The 21,756-nt window shown below is 38.3% G+C and overlaps 1 protein-coding gene across 1 annotated transcript in view; it reads right to left on the bottom strand.

Moving 5' to 3' along the window:
• Nucleotides 1-21,756, bottom strand: part of LOC120414736 (uncharacterized) — a 69,713-nt gene that overhangs the window by 18,668 nt on the left and 29,289 nt on the right. The window contains exon 2 of the mRNA XM_039576047.2: nt 3,009-3,133. The gene's annotated coding sequence lies outside the window, so the exon portion shown is untranslated. The remainder of the gene's footprint in view (nt 1-3,008; nt 3,134-21,756) is intronic.

Here is a 21,756-nt window from a genome sequence, read left to right as displayed (position 1 = left end):
GGAACAAAAGTTACTGAAAAGTTTGAAAATCACGTTGCAAGCAGCATATCTCAACGACCTTGTTTTCTCTTTCATCGGCAAAGGATAAAGTAAAAGTGGCCTACCTGGTACTTGTTCTCTTCGATAAGACAACGATTGTCGACGAACCTCGCGGTCGCGGTTCCAGTCAGTGTGTTCAATGTCGGTGCAATATTAAATTTACCATTTTTGATAACGCAATACTTGTTCCCGCTTATCGCACCTGTCAGATCGTGAAATTTATGCACGCGCACTGCAATAAGGTAAGAACCACATCTCCTCTCGGTTTTCATGGTCTTCGGCTGCGTTGAAGAGATTCATCATCACTCTCGCACGAAGATACGGCGGTACGTGATGGAACTTTCTTCCCCGGCGAGTCAACAGCAAGTTTTATGAACGACTTGGAGCACAACACAGCTTCCAGCTCAGCATTGCTACAAATAGTAAAACATGTTTTCGGAAGACACGTACGAGATGTTTCAAAGCAAAAGGATACGATCTCTTGGAGTGGTGCCGAGATCTTGATACCTGTGACGATTCTACGCACGGTATAGAAGCCACGCGGACAGTAGTAATGACTTCAGTGACCAGCAGTGTTGCGTTCCTCACGCGCTCATGCGCTCGTGAGCGCTCATTTTTCGCTCATTCGTGAGGAGGAGCGCTGCGCGAGCTAGCTCACGTTTGCCCGCGCTCTCGTTTGCTCCGATTTTTTCAGCTCGCGTTTGCTCCACGCTCGCGCTCGCGCTCATTTTTCGCTCACGGAGCGCTCAATTTGGAAGTATCGGGAATCGTTTTACGTTTTTGAGAAAGATTTTGTTTTTCAATCCTAGTTAGATCTTTTGCTTAAGGCGCAGCATGTCAGTGGAAATATCACTTAGGAACATCTATATATATAAAAAATGTCGACGGTTTTGTTCGAACGCGAATCAATTCAACACGGAAAGTCGGATCGAGGTGCTCTTTATTGCGTTAGGTTCGTATGAGTCCAAGGAAGGTTCTTACGCCAAAAAGTTACAACTTTGGCCACTCTGGAACCGATTCCGGATCTGCAGATTGTATGAGAAAAGTTACGTAAAATCAAATTTTGATCACAGGAGGCTGGATAAGCAAAAAAGTTAAAAACCAAAACAAAGGCAGAACGAAGTTTGTCGGATAAGGCTTGTTTTTTTATATATTAATTGGGATAGCTTATTTTAATTAACTTTTTTTTTAAATAATTAATTGGATTCGCCAGGGTCAAATCATATTGGAAACCTACAGTCAGAGTTGAAAATATAAATATTTTCGAATTAATCGGCCCTTAATAATAGTTAAGGTAAGTAGAGACAATTGCTGGGAGAAGGGTATGAGCACGTAAACAAAAGGACTGAAAACCTTAGAAAAACTTACAAAACAATGAATTAATTCAAGAAGATTGGTAAGTTCGATTCAATGTTGTGTGCTTGGTTGATTAAACAATAACATTAAACTGTTTTATGTACCTAAACATTTATTTAACACTTCCGCTACCAAGCTCCTGAAAATATTCAATTACAGATTCAATAAATGATTTTTGAATATGGACATTCTCTAAAATGTTCTGAATATGAATATTCTGTTTGTTTGACCACTTTCTTGTTTATTTTTGCTGCCTGTGCTGAGATAGTTCTAGAAACTTCGTTTCAAACAGGCAGATGCTTCAACAGGGAAAAACAACTACCTACTTTCGCTCACCAGCTCACGTGAGCGCAAAACGCTCCGGTGAGCGTGAGCGAGCACGAGCTACCTGATAAAAACTCACGCTCCAGCTGGAGCGAGCACGTCTTCCGTGAGCGCTCGCTCATTCGCAACCCTGGTGACCAGCAACGCCTGGGCGGTATGTTTGACTTGCAATGTGCCATGTTTACAAATGACGGATAAATTGCTACCTGTTTCTTGTTTACAAGGTGAACTAATTCATGGCTATGAAGAGTGTGTTGTATGAGTTGTTTTGAAATCGCTTCCTGTTAGAACTAAAGAAATCTCCAAACTCTTAACTAATCTTTTTGTACCCTTTCTAGTCTAAGGTTTGAAGTCTTGAAGTCATGCCAAGTTCATTCCGGTCAACTCAAGGTACAACCCATCTCAACCTTAAGGTGACACCCCACGGTTAACATCCCAACATTGAACCAATTTAAATTCCTTCCGATTCTCCACGTGTTCCAATGTTCCTCCAGAAGGAAGCCCTCGCCCCAACTTGTTTGAATAATTGTAACAAACTCCGCGTAGGAGCAATTTCGCCGTCACGATTTCCATGTTTCGAGTTCGGGATTTAGTGCAGTGCAGTTGAGTTGAGTTTTTTTGTTGCCATCGATTGCACCGAGAGGGAGCGGGAGTATTGACGTTCCGGTCAGCGGAATACAACGCTGCAGTTGGATGTTACGATCATGGAGTAGTTCTGCAACAGCTGGCCAATCGCTTTTAATTGTGTCGCAGAGCTATAACTTGAAGTTCTTGTGGGCTCCACAAGGTCTGAAGGTTACACGACTTGTAATTTCTTCATTAGACAATTGATTGGCCTCGGAAGAGTCTTGGCACAATCAACGAGCAAAGTGACAATTGGTGTCAAGTGTTATTTTAAACTATTTTAGCTTACATCAGTCAAAGTCAATTTTAAATAAAAACTTTACCCAGAAGAGTCTTCATTTGTTGATTGCCTCCTATTCGATCTTCATTCAGATTGTTATTGGCTTTTAATGATCAACATTTTTCGAAAAACATTTTGATACGCTAAAATTTCATCCAGCTCAACTCTCGCGCCCGATCCCAACCGTGAAACAAACTCTAATAAAATCCCGCCAAGCCGCCACTGCTGCCGCCCAGAAAAGGGTCGTAAATCAACGCTGAAATCACGCAGCTTACCGTTTTACGATGCGCCTAATGACGCCATTAATGAATTGTAAATCGCTAGCTTTTATTTCGCCTGATGGTCGCGATGAGATGATGCAAAGGCGGCTTCTAAGGACTCCTACCTGTTTGGGTGGGCACCGGACAGATGAAATCGTGAATGCTGGACGCCTACCTCCGCCTTCTCCGCGTTTGATGTATCTGCTGGTGTTGATTTGATGTCGCGACTGTGAGCGCGCGCCCGGGATATCTGCGTGAAAGACGGTGGGAAAAATGGAGAATTAATTCACCTGTGTTGGCGGGAGCATTAACTGAAGTTGATGGGAATATGCAAATAGAGTGGAATAATATTTCTTGGGCTATCACAAAATTGGTAAGATGAAACGCTTTTAATGTGTCTTATAAGATATTTTAAAAACAGTTTAAAAAATGTATAGTGTATCAATACAAATGTTTAAATACCTCAGTATTCAAAAATCTCATGATCGATTTAGGGCATTTAGGACAAAGTTGACGGACAGTTTTGAAAAAAAAATTAGCTGATGGAAATTTCCGAAAATCATATATCAATAGAAAAATAAATTTACGTAACGTCATCATCTTCACCTTTATTAACAAGAGTAATTTACTTTTTTCTTATAAGGCCGTTGCAAATATTTTTCAAAGTTTATGTCGCCCCCCCCTTCAAAATTGGTCTGAAAAATCAGGGGGCAAAAAAAATATTTTTTCAAAAAACTCCAGAATTTCCATGGAATTGGAAGTCTAATCAACTGAAAACAATCTAAAAAGCATTTTTCTGCATTGATAATCATATTTAGCATGTTTGAGCTTGTTTAAACATGTTTTGAATTTTTATGAAATTCCAATGTACAACAACGCAAAAAAAATATTTCGCAAAAAATAAAATTGTCGTCAATACTTGGATATTTTGGAAACTAATGATGGCTAAACAACTGGACAGGTGTACAGTTGAACCTCGCATAGTGCGCAGGCGTTACGCTTTGTGTTTCGTTGATTTCTCAAACAAGGCTTGATATTTTTGCAATCTTTTTGAAGCAATTTGTTCGTCTTGTTCCAATCTATAATTAGCTTTAAACGGGTTGCAAAAATATGATGTTGTTTTAGAGAAATCGAATAAATAAATTAGTTTTCAAAAAGACGTAAGAGCCAATGGTAAATAAAGCCTTTTTTGCATCGATATTCGACATTTTTACGAAAAATCGATATCAAAAATGCTTTAGATTGTTCATCTACACGTCTTTCAAGTGCCCCCAACAAAAAATAAATGAAATTTTGTTACAATTTGGAGAAAAATGGAATTAAGTGTCGGAGGTCACGGTGGCTCTTACGGCTTTTTGAAAACTCACCCGAGAAATGTTGAAATCATGGCTCGTAATTTAAATTTTTATACCTTTTATATTTTTTTTTGTAATTATAACACAAATTATATCCTTCGCCAAATATTACGATTTATTTAACAGTATTAATAATGTAAAACGATTGGAAAATATAACATTAACAGTAGTTGCATATGAAAGTAAACCCTCCACTCCAATTTTGAGCCAAATCGAGACTTATTTTTATTAACTTTCATATGGAACTGATTTGATCGGTGATAATTTTGAGTATTTTAATGCATTCGAAGTAATGTTACAATAGCTTTTTCGATTTCCGTGATACTTCTTTCTACAAGGTAATTTTGGTCCCGGATCACGAATCTGAGGGTAATTCTTCGATGTCTCAAGATGGGCTGTTCCATGGAGCGTTCCATTTCTTTTACATCTTGATGCATATGATCAGGAATAATCTCAAGAATAATCTTCGTCAACATGATAATTCAACCCATTTCAAATTTTGCTCCAGAGTTGATGACCACCTCTTTAGAACCATTTGGTAAAACTTGTATAGGCCTTGAGTCATTGTATTTAGATTTTTCACGAACTATTAATGATATGAGAAATATTGTCTCTCAACATTTAGACACTAATAATTTTTTAATGTATGTATGTATGTATGTATGATCCCCATACCCGCAGGCAACTTGGTCCCGAAACACATGTGAGCGCTAGGTGAACAATTCGATCATCTTTTACTCCGTAATCTGTACACTCACGTGCATAAGTTTTTTTGCACGAATTTGAGTGCTACAAATACCGGCGCATAGATCAAAATGGTTACCCTCTTCCTTTCCCAAGCGCCGGAAATTTGTAGCGGGTGTAGGGATACTTTGCATAGACGCCCTTGTTCCCATCACGTCACTAAGGGTATGGAGCGACGAGAAATTAATAAGCATGCCCCCTCAGTCGAACCTTCATTAGTGAAGCAGGCAATCCACAACTCACAGCGAACGACCAAGGGAACACCCTACCTCGTATTTAATAAGGTTGGCGTAGTTGTCTTGATTGTTTTGTGAGTATGATAGAATAAGTGAGAGTTTTTGTGTTAAAAAAGAACGGGCTCACCAAATAAGAAAACTTCAAATCCTGATCCATTCCAGCCTTCAAACTTCTGGTTTCCAATGATGTCAAGTTCCAGCTTCTTGGAATTGAACCGCGACGTCCATTTCCTGTTACTGTTGCTGCTGGGGAATGCTGACCGTGATGAAAACAAAAAAGGAACACCACATTTTGAAGCTGTCACAAGTTCTTCAGATCTTGAGTGATGACTTTGAAGGTTTTCCGTTGAAAGGTTCCGTGGTTCCTCTGCCAATTTAAAATCAGCTGCTCAGGTTCTTGGCATGGACACTGAACCGCCGTGAGCCGTTCCTCTCTGCACTTTCACTTTTGAATTCGAACTTTCAAATACTGTTATTGAATACTCCGCTAGAACCACTACCAGGGCACTCCCACAGCAACCAGTACCGGAATCACAATTTTGGAAAAAAATATTCAAGGAAAAAAACGACAGTGAAAATCTTTGACGTCATTCTCCGAGCGTAGCTTACTTCGATCATCCCAAGTAACAATTCTTGACTTTTTTTTGATAAGGTCCTATAAACAAATGTAAACATTGAGTGTATCCCTTTCACACCTTATGTCAAAGTCGATCGGAGTATGCGGGATACACTCAATGTTTACATTTGTTTATAGGACCTTATCAAAAAAAAATCAAGAATTTACGTTTTAATTCACTCTGGAAGAATATTTTAAGAGTCTCTGGAAAGATTCGAGCAAAAAACCGCTTTTTCCTGAAAGCAGCAATAAAGAAGAGTTAAAGCAGCAATAAGTGTAAAATGGACCATTTTAGGAGGTTGTCAAGAGCGTATTTCAGGAGAGTTCTAGAGCCAAACAGTATTGCTGTTGATTTTTAACGGACTCTCCAGATACTCTCAAGAGATCTAATAGAACTTATTCTAAAGCTAATCAAATTTATAGCTTTATTGAAGATCTCTTGGTAGCCGCAATAAAACATGATTTAAACTTTTTTATTCTTGATTAGGATAAATTATATTTTATCAAGCAAATATGGGTGCCAGATTTACTTTATTAAATCCAACTATTCTTTGAAACTTTTAACGACAAATGGTTAACTTTATTCGGTGACATGAATATAATAATTATATAAATAAGTGTTTGATTATCGATTCAATCATATTGCGAAAATCCATGCCATTAAAATTTCACCAATCAATTTCTAGAGATACCTCGAAAAAATAGACACCGAATACATTATTCTGTCAGAATAACTCTCATTTTTCAAAAAAATTTAAGCAAACTTTTCTTGTTTAGCTGTAATCATCATCATGGCGTCCATCTAGGTCGCTATTTTTTAATTTAAACATGGCGAAATTCGTTAAATCTATTTGTTCTGACTTAAAGCTATTAGAAAAACATCTTTTCTTGAGATGCTCTTGATCAAAAACAACGTTTCTTGAAAAGCTCTTGTTTAAGATTAAGCAAGGGGTTCTAGACTGGAGTGAGCTTTGACATAGTTTTAACCCAGAGTAAAATGCACAATACTGCGACCGTAGCGCATGCAAGTTTTAGCCCACTGGAGGTAGATCCAAAAATCATGTGTTGGCACATTTTCGTTATTTTCGTGAATTACGAATAACGAGTTTTCGTCAAATTGGAATGAAACTAGGATTTCGTTCAGTTCACCGTTTTTATTTATTTATTACAACAGAAAAGAATACTTGTCACTTTTTTTCACTTGATGATTCGGAAACGCCTTCCAATGTTTAATGCCGGAAGCTCAGAAAGATGCACAACACTTAAGTGTTGTTTCATCACCTCACGAATCTAAATTTGACACAATTTAATCACTAACTCACATAACAATTAGGTATGCAGTATGATCTTTTTTAATTTAATAAAAGAGCTTGCCCGGCACTTTAGAAACGTCCGATCTTCTTGCTGCTAAAAGTAGACTGAGTTTGACATTTGAAAGGTCAAGACAAAAAGATTTCGAATAAAGCTTTCCCTAAACAACTTGGTTTTAATACTGAATTGGTGAAGTCAATTTGTTCTGGGAATATCTTCTTCAAGATAACTGTAAGTACATAAAAAAGAGATTAATAAAACTTTGCTCCATGTTCTTCGAGAACATTTTAAGATTTTTTCAAGATAATTCTAGAACAGTATTTTGCTAAGCCCAAAAAGACTTGATAAAAGCTTTTATAAAAGCAAGACGCTTTTTTCAAATGTTTTATAAAAACTGATAAAACTTAGGAGCATTTGGATTGCTACTTGGGATCTCTGATAATGACTAATAATTTTTTAAGGTTTGAAAATGTTGCCTATTACATCGACTGACTAAATTGAGGTAGTTGTTTTATCCGAATACTGATTACGGTGTGAAAAAGTACTCTTGACAAAATTTGTGTATTTTTTTTATGCGAAGCATTTAAATTGCAAAGATCTTAAGCAAAAATTGAGCTTAAAAAAGTTTTATTGGATACCGGGGTGAATCGGGACTACAGTATGAAGAGGAACAGTATTTTTAAAAGTACTTAAAAGCATCAAATCTGGGAATGGATGTACAGAAATTGTTACACTGGATCAACTCTGAAACTGAAACTGAAACCACAAAAAAACTAAATACTTATCAATATCATGCCTAGAACCAATTCGCTCCATGTGTCCAGATTCGCTTCAGATGCGCTGAAGTTAACTTTTTTTTAAATCTAAATGGAAATTATTACAAAGTCAAGGAAACATAATCAGACCGATAACCCCAACGATATATCTAGGATTCCAGTTTCCCCATAAAAGCCCAACGAAGCAGCATCAGCAGCAAACCACAATCTGAAAGGGTCACCAAAGGTCCAAATGGAACTGTCTATCCTCACAAACAGGTGAACTCTTGTGGCAATCCACGCCAGTCCGGTGTTCACAGACCGTGGGCAACCAAGAGGCGACCAAAATCCCAGCATGGAAATTAAATACCCATTTTAGTATCGACACTTTATTACTCCCCACTGGTTTTTATGGCAAATTAAAAGTTTTATTTTTCATAATTTTCACTGCACAAACTCGGACTCGAACCCGGACCGGAGACGGGGAGGCCACACACACCAAAGTGCCGATGACCACGAATCGGCCCACGGTCGTCCACGACGCGGAGTTAAAAACCAATATCGATAGACCACCCAAGTTGAGTGGCTGGCGATAAATTCAGACTATCTGCTTGATTGTTTTAGCCGTCGAGTTGCAGTTTAGTTGGATTAAAACAATTACCGACCAATGTCTACAAATCCTACTTAAAAGTGCCAGTCTGATGTCGTTTGCAGGCAAATCACGGCTGGTTGTTGTGAAACGCAGCGGGGGCTTGAAATGAGACAACATCTTTAAAGGCCCCGATCTTACACAAAGTATTAATTATCGCTGAAATTTATCTTTTTTGCACCAGCAGCACCGACCGGCGGTGGCGAACACCCTGAAGAAGCTTTCAGAAAGGCACTGAAAAGAACTCCACACTTAATTCATACATTTTTTGCAGAAATACGAGGGAGTCCTTAGCCAGAGAGGATGGCAAATAAATTAATGTATTTTTTTTTTTTTTTTTTGATAAGGTCGACCCTCTGCGGGGTGATTTGCTTCGTGTGTTGAGAAGCCACCGGCTGAAGTCTGTCCGAAAATGATAACCTTTTCAACAGTCGAATCAGTCATATGGTAATAAAGAATTTACAAAATTAGTTGATAAAAATATGATGTAGGTCATTAAGGCGGAGAATTCCCATTAAGATATCAATCTGTGCCAAAAGGACATCAAGTGTAGTGCTACCGACTAATTGTCATATTATTTACTTGTTTTTACACCTTAACTGTTCATTAACGCACAGTCTCGCTTGTATTCTGTGATTTTTGAAATATTTCATTTCATTTATTGTCTCAAATCATCAAAATTCATCTATATTCAAACACGATCTAATCCATGATTTCTATTGATCCAGGACAATCTTACAAAACATTTTGACGATGCCAACAACTGCGGTAAAAAACATGTTCCATCACAACCTCCCGTGAGTCAATCACACTCCGCGGGTGCACTCCAGCTCAGGAGATACCCCAAGGAGATGAGTTAGGCAGAGGGCTTACCACCTGAGGCGGTAGAACTCGTCCAAGAATATCACAATTATCGTTTGATTTCCATGAAATTTCAATTCTGGTGATAATTTATCGCCGATTAGCGTACGCCGGCACAGTTTCAAGATTCTCCGCTGGGATGGTCGTTCCGGCCATAGATGCTAAGTTATGGCGATTCAATATGAAGACTTCAACAGTGTGTTTTGGGGGGATTAGAGAACCGCGGAGAAAGTCACCAACATTTGTCGCCGCGAACATGGAGTGAAACTGTTGGATTGTTTGGGCTTTATCGCATCCAAATTGGGGATAATGATAAGCATGATTAATTGAAACGACCATTTGTTGGCGGTTTCCATTGAGGATCGGAGACATGGCATTAGTTTGGAGAGCCTTCAAACTGGATTAACCTTAAGAGATTTAATTTCTACAAATCAATAAGTTTCAAATGCTCGATGCGACCAAATCTAAAACATTCTTTCACTCTTAATTGCTCATTACTCGCTAAAGACCGCACAAACAATCAAGAGACATTGCAGATCTTCCGCCGCACACCTGCGTCAACAGGGATAGCTCAAACGCGCGCACGTGGTGCTATGTAATCAAGCATTTCTTCGCCGTCATCAATTTTCAACGCCGCGGAAGGTGTGTTAGGTGGGCGGGAAAAGCGTCCTCCACTCCGAGGTCGTAAAGCCTCCCTTCTCGGTGTGACCATTATAATGACTTAACCCATCGAAGTGTGCGTTCGAGATTGGACATGGTCAGCTTGCGACGGCTAAGCGAGATAATTCGCGTTAAAGGTTTATCTTCGACTAGGGTGACCAACCGGCAAGCATTCTAAGCAAGATCGAACTGTTTACGATTTTATGGTTCGGTAATTCTAACCTCAATAACCCAAGCACAGACGATTGAACGTCTGATCCATTCCAGCAGAAGTAATGCTATTTGTGAGCTTCTTCAGTGAAGGCTTTCTTCGGTTGACCGTGTAAATTGCAGGTTCTCTAATTATTTACAGTTACTGTTGGTTTTTGCGCCACAGCAAGCTCCGGCATTATTGTGCCCACGTGTGCGTTGGTCATCGCGCTGTAATACTACTTTCAGAACGCATTAGCTCGTCATTTATTGTGGATTGGTTTGGCTCGAGGCCGCGCGGCGTTGGTACATCATCTTCATCGCGGGGAAAGGGGCGGTGTTCTGGGTGAGTGCAAGGTCTGCAATAGCCGGATAATTAAGGGTTAGAGTCATGACTCTATTTCAGTTGTGGAGACGGCAAATAGTGATGATCTCGGGGAGAATTTTCTTGACCTGGTTTTGAAGTTGAGTAATTGCCAAGCTAAATGCTGAAATAAAGTAACTTTTTTTTTGTTTTTAGATTTTTCTAACCTAATTTTAACAAGGGATGCGGTTTTTTTACCAGAAACATACATGTGGCTTTCTTTGCAACGATGAAGTTTGGTTAAGTTTATCATTGTTAAATATTCTCTTGAATTTTGATGTTATGAGCAAAGTTTGTTCATTAACTTTATTACCTAATAAATTTTCCAACTTTGAGCACAGTTTCTAAATATTGATTTTTTTTTTAGTAACGACGACGAAATTGACGAAATCTCTACTAAAAATGATAGAATTAAAATCTAATACTTGTCGATACTAGAGATGAATTCAGCATTAAAATGGGTGCTGAAAGTTACATTTTTGCAATTCCGTCGTGAAACTAATTACTTTTCCTGACATTCTTGAACGACGAAATAGCCTTCTTTTCTGTACCAAAAAATAACAGAATCAATAACACTTTTCAAAATAATTGCTGAAAAGTTGAATTTTTCAGCACTTGTTTCGAAAAGTAACACTTTTCAACATTTTTTTTTTGATTTGAACGATTTATTGACAAAATACATGAAAATTTGACTTAAAATTTCACTCAATGGGTGTTTTTCGGAATTGCAAAAAATGTTGTATGGAACTCGTTGCAAAACTTGATTTTTTCAGCACTCTTCGTATTCATCCAACTCGGTGAACCTCGTTGGATAAATGTACGACCTCTTTTTGCAACTTGTTGCATAAACTACTATTTCTGCACATGTATCGTAAAGTAGCACATTTCGATATTGTTTTGATTTCAGCGGTGAATTGACTAAAAAAAAATGACTTAAAATCCATTCAAAGAATGTGTATCGGAATTGCATAAAATGTTGTTTAGAACTCGTTGCAAGATTTGATTGTTTTAGCACTCATCTTTTTTATCCGATAAACCTCGTTGAACCTTGTTGCATCAACCGTCAAAGAAATATTTTTAAGAAAACAGTTTCAATTCCTTGTGTTTTTCATGAAAACGATGTTTCAAAGTATTAAATAGGTGAACAACAAATAGTGATCTTCATTTTTCCATTAAAAACCTCCAAACAAAGCATTTTTCATTTAGTTTTCGACACTTTCATTACCATTTTCAGTCTTATATGATGGATATTTTTCAAATTTTTGAAAGTTTTAGTAATTTAGATAACATATCTTAAACATAAGGTTTCATGCGTTTCAAATCAAACAATGACTGTTAAATCTTTTTAACAAATTTAGAATTTTGGGTTCACAGATTTACAAAACGTAAAAGCTTAGTGAACAAAACTTTCATAAATTTATTGGTGCATAGCAAATTTTTGATGGTAGCATAATTTTAATGATGTATTTGTGATACCTTTTGTCTCAATTTCGAAAATCAGGCTTGAAATTTGTAGTTTTGTTTATTAAGTTTACATTTGCAAAAACCAATAAATGTTTGAAAAACACTAATTTTATTTTTAGTATAGAGATGTTCCGCTTTCAAAACATCTTCATAGAAAATTTTTTTCTTTAGGATGTTAAAAATGTGAGAATTGTATTAGTTTTTTTAACAATATTATTTTATTGGATTCTTTCGCTGGCTTATTTTAGATTGTCGATTGATTTTTTTTGTAATTGAAAGACGCAACTTTTGGTACCAAACATGTGTAGGTCATCGCTTAAATTTTAAAGTTATTGCAGTTTTAGTGAAACAAGTTGATTTTTTCTCGTTTTCGTCATTTTCCCGTTTTTAAGCGTAGCGCGTCGAAAAATCCAATTACGGATCAACATCTCCAATTTTTTTATATTTTATGTAACATTTTCCGACGAAACCGATAAAAATATTTTCAGACATAGATCTTTGGTCCAGGCAATGTCAAAACGCCATTTTAAGTTTTAATAAGACTTTTCGAATGATTGGCTGTTTTTTTCGGATCCCATATTATTTTTCCTTCAAATGCAAACTAATCAAAATTCATTTGCGTCTGAGAAAGCTAAAATCGGTTGTAATGGCACGGAGTTATAAATTTAAAAAAAAAATGCAAAAATTGACGAAAATTACAATTTTTGGGACCACTTTAGCACGGTGTAGGTCACCCTAATGGCCAAACAAAAAAAAAAGTCTAATTATTTCGGCTAAGAAATCCCCAGACAAATTTTGAGCCCGACCGGAGAACTGTTAAAAAATCGAATGCAATTATTTCGAACACAGCATGCAATTTCATTGAGCACCTTATGTTGGAATTTCAGCACTCAGAAGAAACAGCTTCTAAAGTGTTAAAACAGTGAAATGCTACAAATTTGATGGTATTTTAAGTTTATTTTGTAACGTTTACGAAAAATTATTGGTGAATTAAAACCAGTAGATATTTTGAAATTAAAATGCCAGATCATAAGCAATTTGAATGTTGTTAAAAAAATATAATGTATCAAGCAAACATCCACAGCAAAATTGTTCTATGAGCAATTACTTTTATCCGGTTCCAACCGCTCCCTGTGGGACCCATTTTTCATGTTCTAATTGATATATTTGTAGGAAGCTAATATCGATAACTAATTACTTTTACTGCCTCACTTTTTCAACGCACTGGGAGTCCATCCTGCTGTTTATGCTCCTGCCAGCCGCAGATGTCACCGGTGGTAGCGGTTCCATTTGTCCCGGCCGCATTTAAAACACATTCCTCAAAGGCGGATTCCCGCCAGCAAATGTGGGACCACACCTTCAACCGGTTTCCCTGGCGTGTGTACCTCCGGCATCGATTCCGGCATGGTCATTTATCACGCAACATAACGCGCGCGCTCTCTTTTTCTCTCTCTCGTGTGTACAACAACTGCTACTACCATACAGAACTTCGAACTAATCCCCAGTGGTCTTGTTACCCACATTCAGGGCCATAAATTATTATCAACCGCTGACCAGCGATGTAAACAAACAAGCTTTTCAGCTGGATTGGATCCCGTGGGCAGGGTCGTACGTGCACGATAATCAATGGAACTCGTTATCTAATTAGATTTTTATTAATTTGAGCTGCCTTGATTGGAGCACCATTCATTCTTGGCACAGATTCCCTGAGTTTGTGTTATCTATAACTTTATTTTTTTTCTTTTCTAGCAGCAAAAAAATCTCTCCCAGCCATAGAAGGTAACCATCGCACGAGAAGATAAATTTCTTCGGCATTTCCCACCTCTTTTCCCCCTTGTGGACTGTCTGCCGGCCGGCCGGCGTTCAAAGCTCGATCATGAGCGCGCACCCATGATCACGCAGACTTGCGGTGCGTACTCTAACCGGCTTCGCAGTAGTGCTAGCGAAGGTGCGTGCCGTTATGGGCCGGGAGTTGAGCCCAATCAGAGAGTCTGCGGGGACGATGTGCGATAATGACCGTCGCGTAATGAATATTATTTAGCAGCAGCTTCTTCTTCTGCATGCGTCGGTCTGGCGATCGTGCCAAAGTTAGAGAGATGGCTTTTCCGGGAGTATCGGAGAGCCAAGTCTTGGAAGCACTTTAAAGAGGTCAATTCACACATGATTTGCGCAAATTAATGATCGCATGAACTTGTACAGTTGATTTCAATTATCAATACTTCTGTTTTCTGAAAAGGAAGTTGAGATAAGCATCACTCAATTAAATTTACAAGCACTTTACTGCCCATGATCGCATTAATGTCCCATATGCAATAACAGCAAGCTGAGAAAAACGCAATTCAAGTTTGTCCCACACATAAAGCATCGTGTTAAGTTTACTAATCTAATCTAATCTAATCTAACACAAACGCAGCCAGTCCGATGAAAGCATGCTGGAAAGTCTTGTGATCAGATTACGCCCCAAGCACTTTTCTTGTCATTATTAATAATTGCAGTACATCCGAGAACACCCAAAACTGTATTGCAAAAATTAAAGCGGCCAGCCCTACTACGTTGTGTTTACCGCAGAGAGGATTCTGAGAACGGATCACATTTCACAGAATCTACAGTGGAGGAAGGATGCGTGGACATACCGTACCAAACGCTCCAGTTTACAGTTTCATATGTGTTTTGTATAATGTGTTAAGTGTAAAATATAGTGTGGTTATATAATCAATTAAATATAATAATGCAATATAATGATCATTTAATAAAATCCCTTCACCTATATATAATAAACACGCACCCAAGCACACAAACAGCGACACAAAATAAATGAAAATGAGCATGCAAAAACAAGACAGCGCGTCCCCGTGGTCTGCGCACTAATCATAAAGCTACGTGTTAAGTTTTCACGAACAAACTGGATTTCCTTCCGATTTCTAGAACAAAGTACTGGATGTTAGAAAAAGTACAAGATTTTGAACCAAACTGCATAATTTACTCAAAAGTGATAAAAATGCATATGGGACAATTATGCGATCATGGGCAGTTTAATGCAATCTAATGAGCTTCTTAACCAATACATAATCAATTTAACAATGCTTATAAAATCCGAGACTAAACATTCCTAAGACTCATATTCTGCTATATCTTAACCGATTTGAAGAATTTTTGGTTCAAATGCCAGATTTTCGAATCAAAATATATTTTTTTCCAAGGTTTTTTTTATTTTTTGTACTTTTTACGAATTTTGATGATCTTGAGGTAGTTGTGAGTCATCAGTTTTTTTTTTGTTTTAATGTTTCGTGTACTGTTTTTATAAACAGTTTATTATATTTACAATCTGTCGTAGATTTTTGTTGTTTCGACAGCTAAAACAATTCAGTTTTCTGAATAGGTAATTGTTATTTTCTCAGATTTACCTAGCCTTTGACAAAAGGGAGTTTGTACCAGTTTTCCACTACCGTCATCAGGGGGTGGCATTGGGTCTGGGGTGAGATTAGGTCATACAAAAATGCTGAATTTTGTATGACCCAATCTCTCATCCCAGAACCAATGTCACCCCTGATGACGGTTCTAGAAATGTGATTTGTGTTTTTTTTTTCACAATATAATCAATTCCCGAGCAGACGGAATTAACTTGGGAATACATTTTTTTGATATTTGAAAATACTAGGCCAATAACATTTTATGTTATTTATAACAAGATTTGTTATTCGTCGTTATGATTTTTTTGTTATTGGATTGTTATTGTAATAACAGACTAGTAACATTTTTAGTCATTCTTCGAACAAATCTATGTTATTATTTTTTGTTATTTTAACAACTAATCCTGTCATCCCAAGTTGGAGGTATTCTTCCATAACAAACATTGTTATTCCAAAGTTGTTTTGTCTTTTAACCAATCTCAGACCAAATTTCGTCTAATTTCGTTAAGTTTCGGAATACAAAAAACACACATATTACTCAAGGACTCATAAGTGGCATATTAGGTGATCATAGCTTGAGGCAGGGTTGCCAGATCTTCAATGTTTTAGACTCGTTGGAAAGGTCTTTCGATTACCTAACCAACGATGGGTCGGTTGATGGATCCGGACATTGTTCACATACATTTAAGTGAGATCCGGCTACAAAAAAAATACATAAATATCACTAAAGTGGTCAGAACTCGAGACAGGGTTTCCAGATCTTCAATGTTTTAGACTCGTTGGAAAGGTCTTTCGATTACCTAACCAACGCTGGGTTGGATGATGGATCCGGACATTGTTTACACACATTTAAGTGAGATCCGGCTACAAAAAAAGTACATAAATATCACTAAAGTGGTCAGAACTCGAGACAGGGTTGCCAGATCTTCAATGATTTAGACTCGTTGGAAAGGTCTTTCGATTACCTTACCAACGATGGGTCGGTTGATGGATCTGGACATTGTTCACATACATTTAAGTGAGATCCGGCTACAAAAAAAATACATAAATATCACTAAAGTGGTCAGAACTCGAGACAGGGTTTCCAGATCTTCAATGTTTTAGACTCGTTGGAAAGGTCTTTCGATTACCTAACCAACGATGGGTCGGTTGATGGATCCGGACATTGTTCACATACATTTAAGTGAGATCCGGCTACAAAAAAAGTACATAAATATCACTAAAGTGGTCAGAACTCGAGACAGGGTTGCCAGATCTTCAATGATTTGGACTCGTTGGAAAGGTCTTTCGATTACCTAACCAACGCTGGGTTGGATGATGGATCCGGACATTGTTTACACACATTTAAGTGAGATCCGGCTACAAAAAAAGTACATAAATATCACTAAAGTGGTCAGAACTCGAGACAGGGTTGCCAGATCTTCAATGATTTAGACTCGTTGGAAAGGTCTTTCGATTACCTTACCAACGATGGGTCGGTTGATGGATCCGGACATTGTTCACATACATTTAAGTGAGATCCGGCTACAAAAAAAGTACATAAATATCACTAAAGTGGTCAGAACTCGAGACAGGGTTGCCAGATCTTCAATGATTTGGACTCGTTGGAAAGGTCTTTCGATTACCTAACCAACGCTGGGTTGGATGATGGATCCGGACATTGTTTACACACATTTAAGTGAGATCCGGCTACAAAAAAAGTACATAAATATCACTAAAGTGGTCAGAACTCGAGACAGGGTTGCCAGATCTTCAATGATTTAGACTCGTTGGAAAGGTCTTTCGATTACCTTACCAACGATGGGTCGGTTGATGGATCCGGACATTGTTCACATACATTTAAGTGAGATCCGGCTACAAAAAAAATACATAAATATCACTAAAGTGGTCAGAACTCGAGACAGGGTTTCCAGATCTTCAATGTTTTAGACTCGTTGGAAAGGTCTTTCGATTACCTAACCAACGATGGGTCGGTTGATGGATCCGGACATTGTTCATATACATTTAAGTGAGATCCGGCTACAAAAAAAGTACATAAATATCACTAAAGTGGTCAGAACTCGAGACAGGGTTGCCAGATCTTCAATGATTTGGACTCGTTGGAAAGGTCTTTCGATTACCTAACCAACGCTGGGTTGGATGATGGATCCGGACATTGTTTACACACATTTAAGTGAGATCCGGCTACAAAAAAAGTACATAAATATCACTAAAGTGGTCAGAACTAGAGACAGGGTTGCCAGATCTTCAATGTTTTAGACTCGTTGGAAAGGTCTTTCGATTACCTAACCAACGATGGGTCGGTTGATGGATCCGGACATTGTTCACATACATTTAAGTGAGATCCGGCTACAAAAAAAGTACATAAATATCACTAAAGTGGTCAGAACTCGAGACAGGGTTGCCAGATCTTCAATGATTTGGACTCGTTGGAAAGGTCTTTCGATTACCTAACCAACGCTGGGTTGGATGATGGATCCGGACATTGTTTACACACATTTAAGTGAGATCCGGCTACAAAAAAAGTACATAAATATCACTAAAGTGGTCAGAACTAGAGACAGGGTTGCCAGATCTTCAATGTTTTAGACTCGTTGGAAAGGTCTTTCGATTACCTAACCAACGATGGGTCGGTTGATGGATCCGGACATTGTTCACATACATTTAAGTGAGATCCGGCTACAAAAAAAGTACATAAATATCACTAAAGTGGTCAGAACTCGAGACAGGGTTGCCAGATCTTCAATGATTTGGACTCGTTGGAAAGGTCTTTCGATTACCTAACCAACGCTGGGTTGGATGATGGATCCGGACATTGTTTACACACATTTAAGTGAGATCCGGCTACAAAAAAAGTACATAAATATCACTAAAGTGGTCAGAACTCGAGACAGGGTTGCCAGATCTTCAATGATTTAGACTCGTTGGAAAGGTCTTTCGATTACCTTACCAACGATGGGTCGGTTGATGGATCCGGACATTGTTCACATACATTTAAGTGAGATCCGGCTACAAAAAAAATACATAAATATCACTAAAGTGGTCAGAACTCGAGACAGGGTTTCCAGATCTTCAACGATGGGTAGGTTGATGGATCCGGACATTGTTCACATACATTTAAGTGAGATCCGGCTACAAAAAAAGTACATAAATATCACTAAAGTGGTCAGAACTAGAGACAGGGTTGCCAGATCTTCAATGTTTTAGACTCGTTGGAAAGGTCTTTCGATAACCTAACCAACCATGGGTCGGTTGATGGATCCGGACATTGTTTACATACATTTAAGTGAGATCCGGCTACAAAAAAGTACATAAATATCACTAAAGTGGTCAGAACTCGAGACAGGGTTGCCAGATCTTCAATGTTTTAGACTCATTGGAAAGGTCTTTCGATTACCTAACCAACGATGGGTCGGTTGATGGATCCGGACATTGTTTACATACATTTAAGTGAGATCCGGCTACAAAAAAAGTACATAAATATCACTAAAGTGGTCAGAACTCGAGACAGGGTTTCCAGATCTTCAATGTTTTAGACTCGTTGGAAAGGTCTTTCGATTACCTAACCAACGATGGGTCGGTTGATGGATCCGGACATTGTTCACATACATTTAAGTGAGATCCGGCTACAAAAAAAGTACATAAATATCACTAAAGTGGTCAAAACTCGAGACAGGGTTGCCAGATCTTCAATGATTTAGACTCGTTGGAAAGGTCTTTCGATTACCTAACCAACGCTGGGTTGGATGATGGATCCGGACATTGTTTACACACATTCAAGTGAGATCCGGCTACAAAAAAAGTACATAAATATCACTAAAGTGGTCAGAACTCGAGACAGGGTTGCCAGATCTTCAATGATTTAGACTCGTTGGAAAGGTCTTTCGATTACCTTACCAACGATGGGTCGGTTGATGGATCCGGACATTGTTCACATACATTTAAGTGAGATCCGGCTACAAAAAAAATACATAAATATCACTAAAGTGGTCAGAACTCGAGACAGGGTTTCCAGATCTTCAATGTTTTAGACTCGTTGGAAAGGTCTTTCGATTACCTAACCAACGATGGGTCGGTTGATGGATCCGGACATTGTTCACATACATTTAAGTGAGATCCGGCTACAAAAAAAGTACATAAATATCACTAAAGTGGTCAGAACTCGAGACAGGGTTGCCAGATCTTCAATGATTTGGACTCGTTGGAAAGGTCTTTCGATTACCTAACCAACGCTGGGTTGGATGATGGATCCGGACATTGTTTACACACATTTAAGTGAGATCCGGCTACAAAAAAAGTACATAAATATCACTAAAGTGGTCAGAACAAGAGACAGGGTTGCCAGATCTTCAATGTTTTAGACTCGTTGGAAAGGTCTTTCGATAACCTAACCAACCATGGGTCGGTTGATGGATCCGGACATTGTTTACATACATTTAAGTGAGATCCGGCTACAAAAAAGTACATAAATATCACTAAAGTGGTCAGAACTCGAGACAGGGTTGCCAGATCTTCAATGTTTTAGACTCATTGGAAAGGTCTTTCGATTACCTAACCAACGATGGGTCGGTTGATGGATCCGGACATTGTTTACATACATTTAAGTGAGATCCGGCTACAAAAAAAGTACATAAATATCACTAAAGTGGTCAGAACTCGAGACAGGGTTTCCAGATCTTCAATGTTTTAGACTCGTTGGAAAGATCTTTCGATTACCTAACCAACGATGGGTCGGTTGATGGATCCGGACATTGTTCACATACATTTAAGTGAGATCCGGCTACAAAAAAGTACATAAATATCACTTAAGTGGTCAGAATTCGAGACAGGGTTGCCAGATCTTCAATGTTTTAGACTCGTTGGAAAGGTCTTTCGATTACCTAACCAACCATGGGTCGGATGATGGATCCGGACATTGTTTACATACATTTAAGTGAGATCCGGCTACAAAAAAGTACATAAATATCACTAAAGTGGTCAGAACTCGAGACAGGGTTGCCAGATCTTCAATGTTTTAGACTCGTTGGAAAGATCTTTTGATTACCTATTCAACGATGGGTCGGTTGATGGATCCGGACATTGTTTACATACATTTAAGTGAGATCCGGCTACAAAAAAAGTACATAAATATCACTAAAGTGGTCAGAACTCGAGACAGGGTTGCCAGATCTTCAATGTTTTAGACTCGTTGGAAAGGTCTTTCGATTACCTAACCAACGATGGGTCGGTTGATGGATCCGTACATTGTTTACATACATTCAAGTGAGATCCAGTTACAAAAAAGTACATAAATATCACTTAAGTGGTCAGAACTCGAGACAGGGTTGCCAGATCTTCAATGTTTTAGACTCGTTGGAAAGGTCTTTCGATTACCTAACCAACGATGGGTCGGATGATGGATCCAGACATTGTTTACATACATTTAAGTGAGATCCGGCTACAAAAAAAGTACATAAATATCACTTAAGTGGTCAGAACTCGAGACAGGGTTGCCAGATCTTTAATGTTTTAGACTCGTTGGAAAGGTCTTTCGATTATCTAACCAACGATGGGTCGGATGATGGGTCCGGACATTGTTTACATACATTTAAGTGCGATCTGGCTACAAAAAAGTACATAATTATCACTAAAGTGGTCAGAACTCGAGACAGGGTTGCCAGATCTTCAATGTTTTAGACTCGTTGGAAAGATCTTTTGATTACCTATTCAACGATGGGTCGGTTGATGGATCCGGACATTGTTTACATACATTTAAGTGAGATCCGGCTACAAAAAAAGTACATAAATATCACTAAAGTGGTCAGAACTCGAGACAGGGTTGCCAGATCTTCAATGTTTTAGACTCGTTGGAAAGGTCTTTCGATTACCTAACCAACGATGGGTCGGTTGATGGATCCGTACATTGTTTACATACATTTAAGTGAGATCCGGCTACAAAAAAGTACATAAATATCACTAAAGTGGTCAGAACTCGAGACAGGGTTGCCAGATCTTCAATGTTTTAGACTCGTTGGAAAGATCTTTTGATTACCTATTCAACGATGGGTCGGTTGATGGATCCGGACATTGTTTACATACATTTAAGTGAGATCCGGCTACAAAAAAAGTACATAAATATCACTAAAGTGGTCAGAACTCGAGACAGGGTTGCCAGATCTTCAATGTTTTAGACTCGTTGGAAAGGTCTTTCGATTACCTAACCAACGATGGGTCGGTTGATGGATCCGTACATTGTTTACATACATTCAAGTGAGATCCA

Source organism: Culex pipiens, chromosome 2 (assembly GCF_016801865.2).
Source record: "Culex pipiens pallens isolate TS chromosome 2, TS_CPP_V2, whole genome shotgun sequence".
Classification (NCBI taxonomy): Eukaryota; Metazoa; Arthropoda; class Insecta; order Diptera; family Culicidae; genus Culex; species Culex pipiens.
The sequence above is the reverse complement of the archived record's forward strand: the minus strand, read 5'-3'. Positions and strand labels throughout refer to the sequence as shown.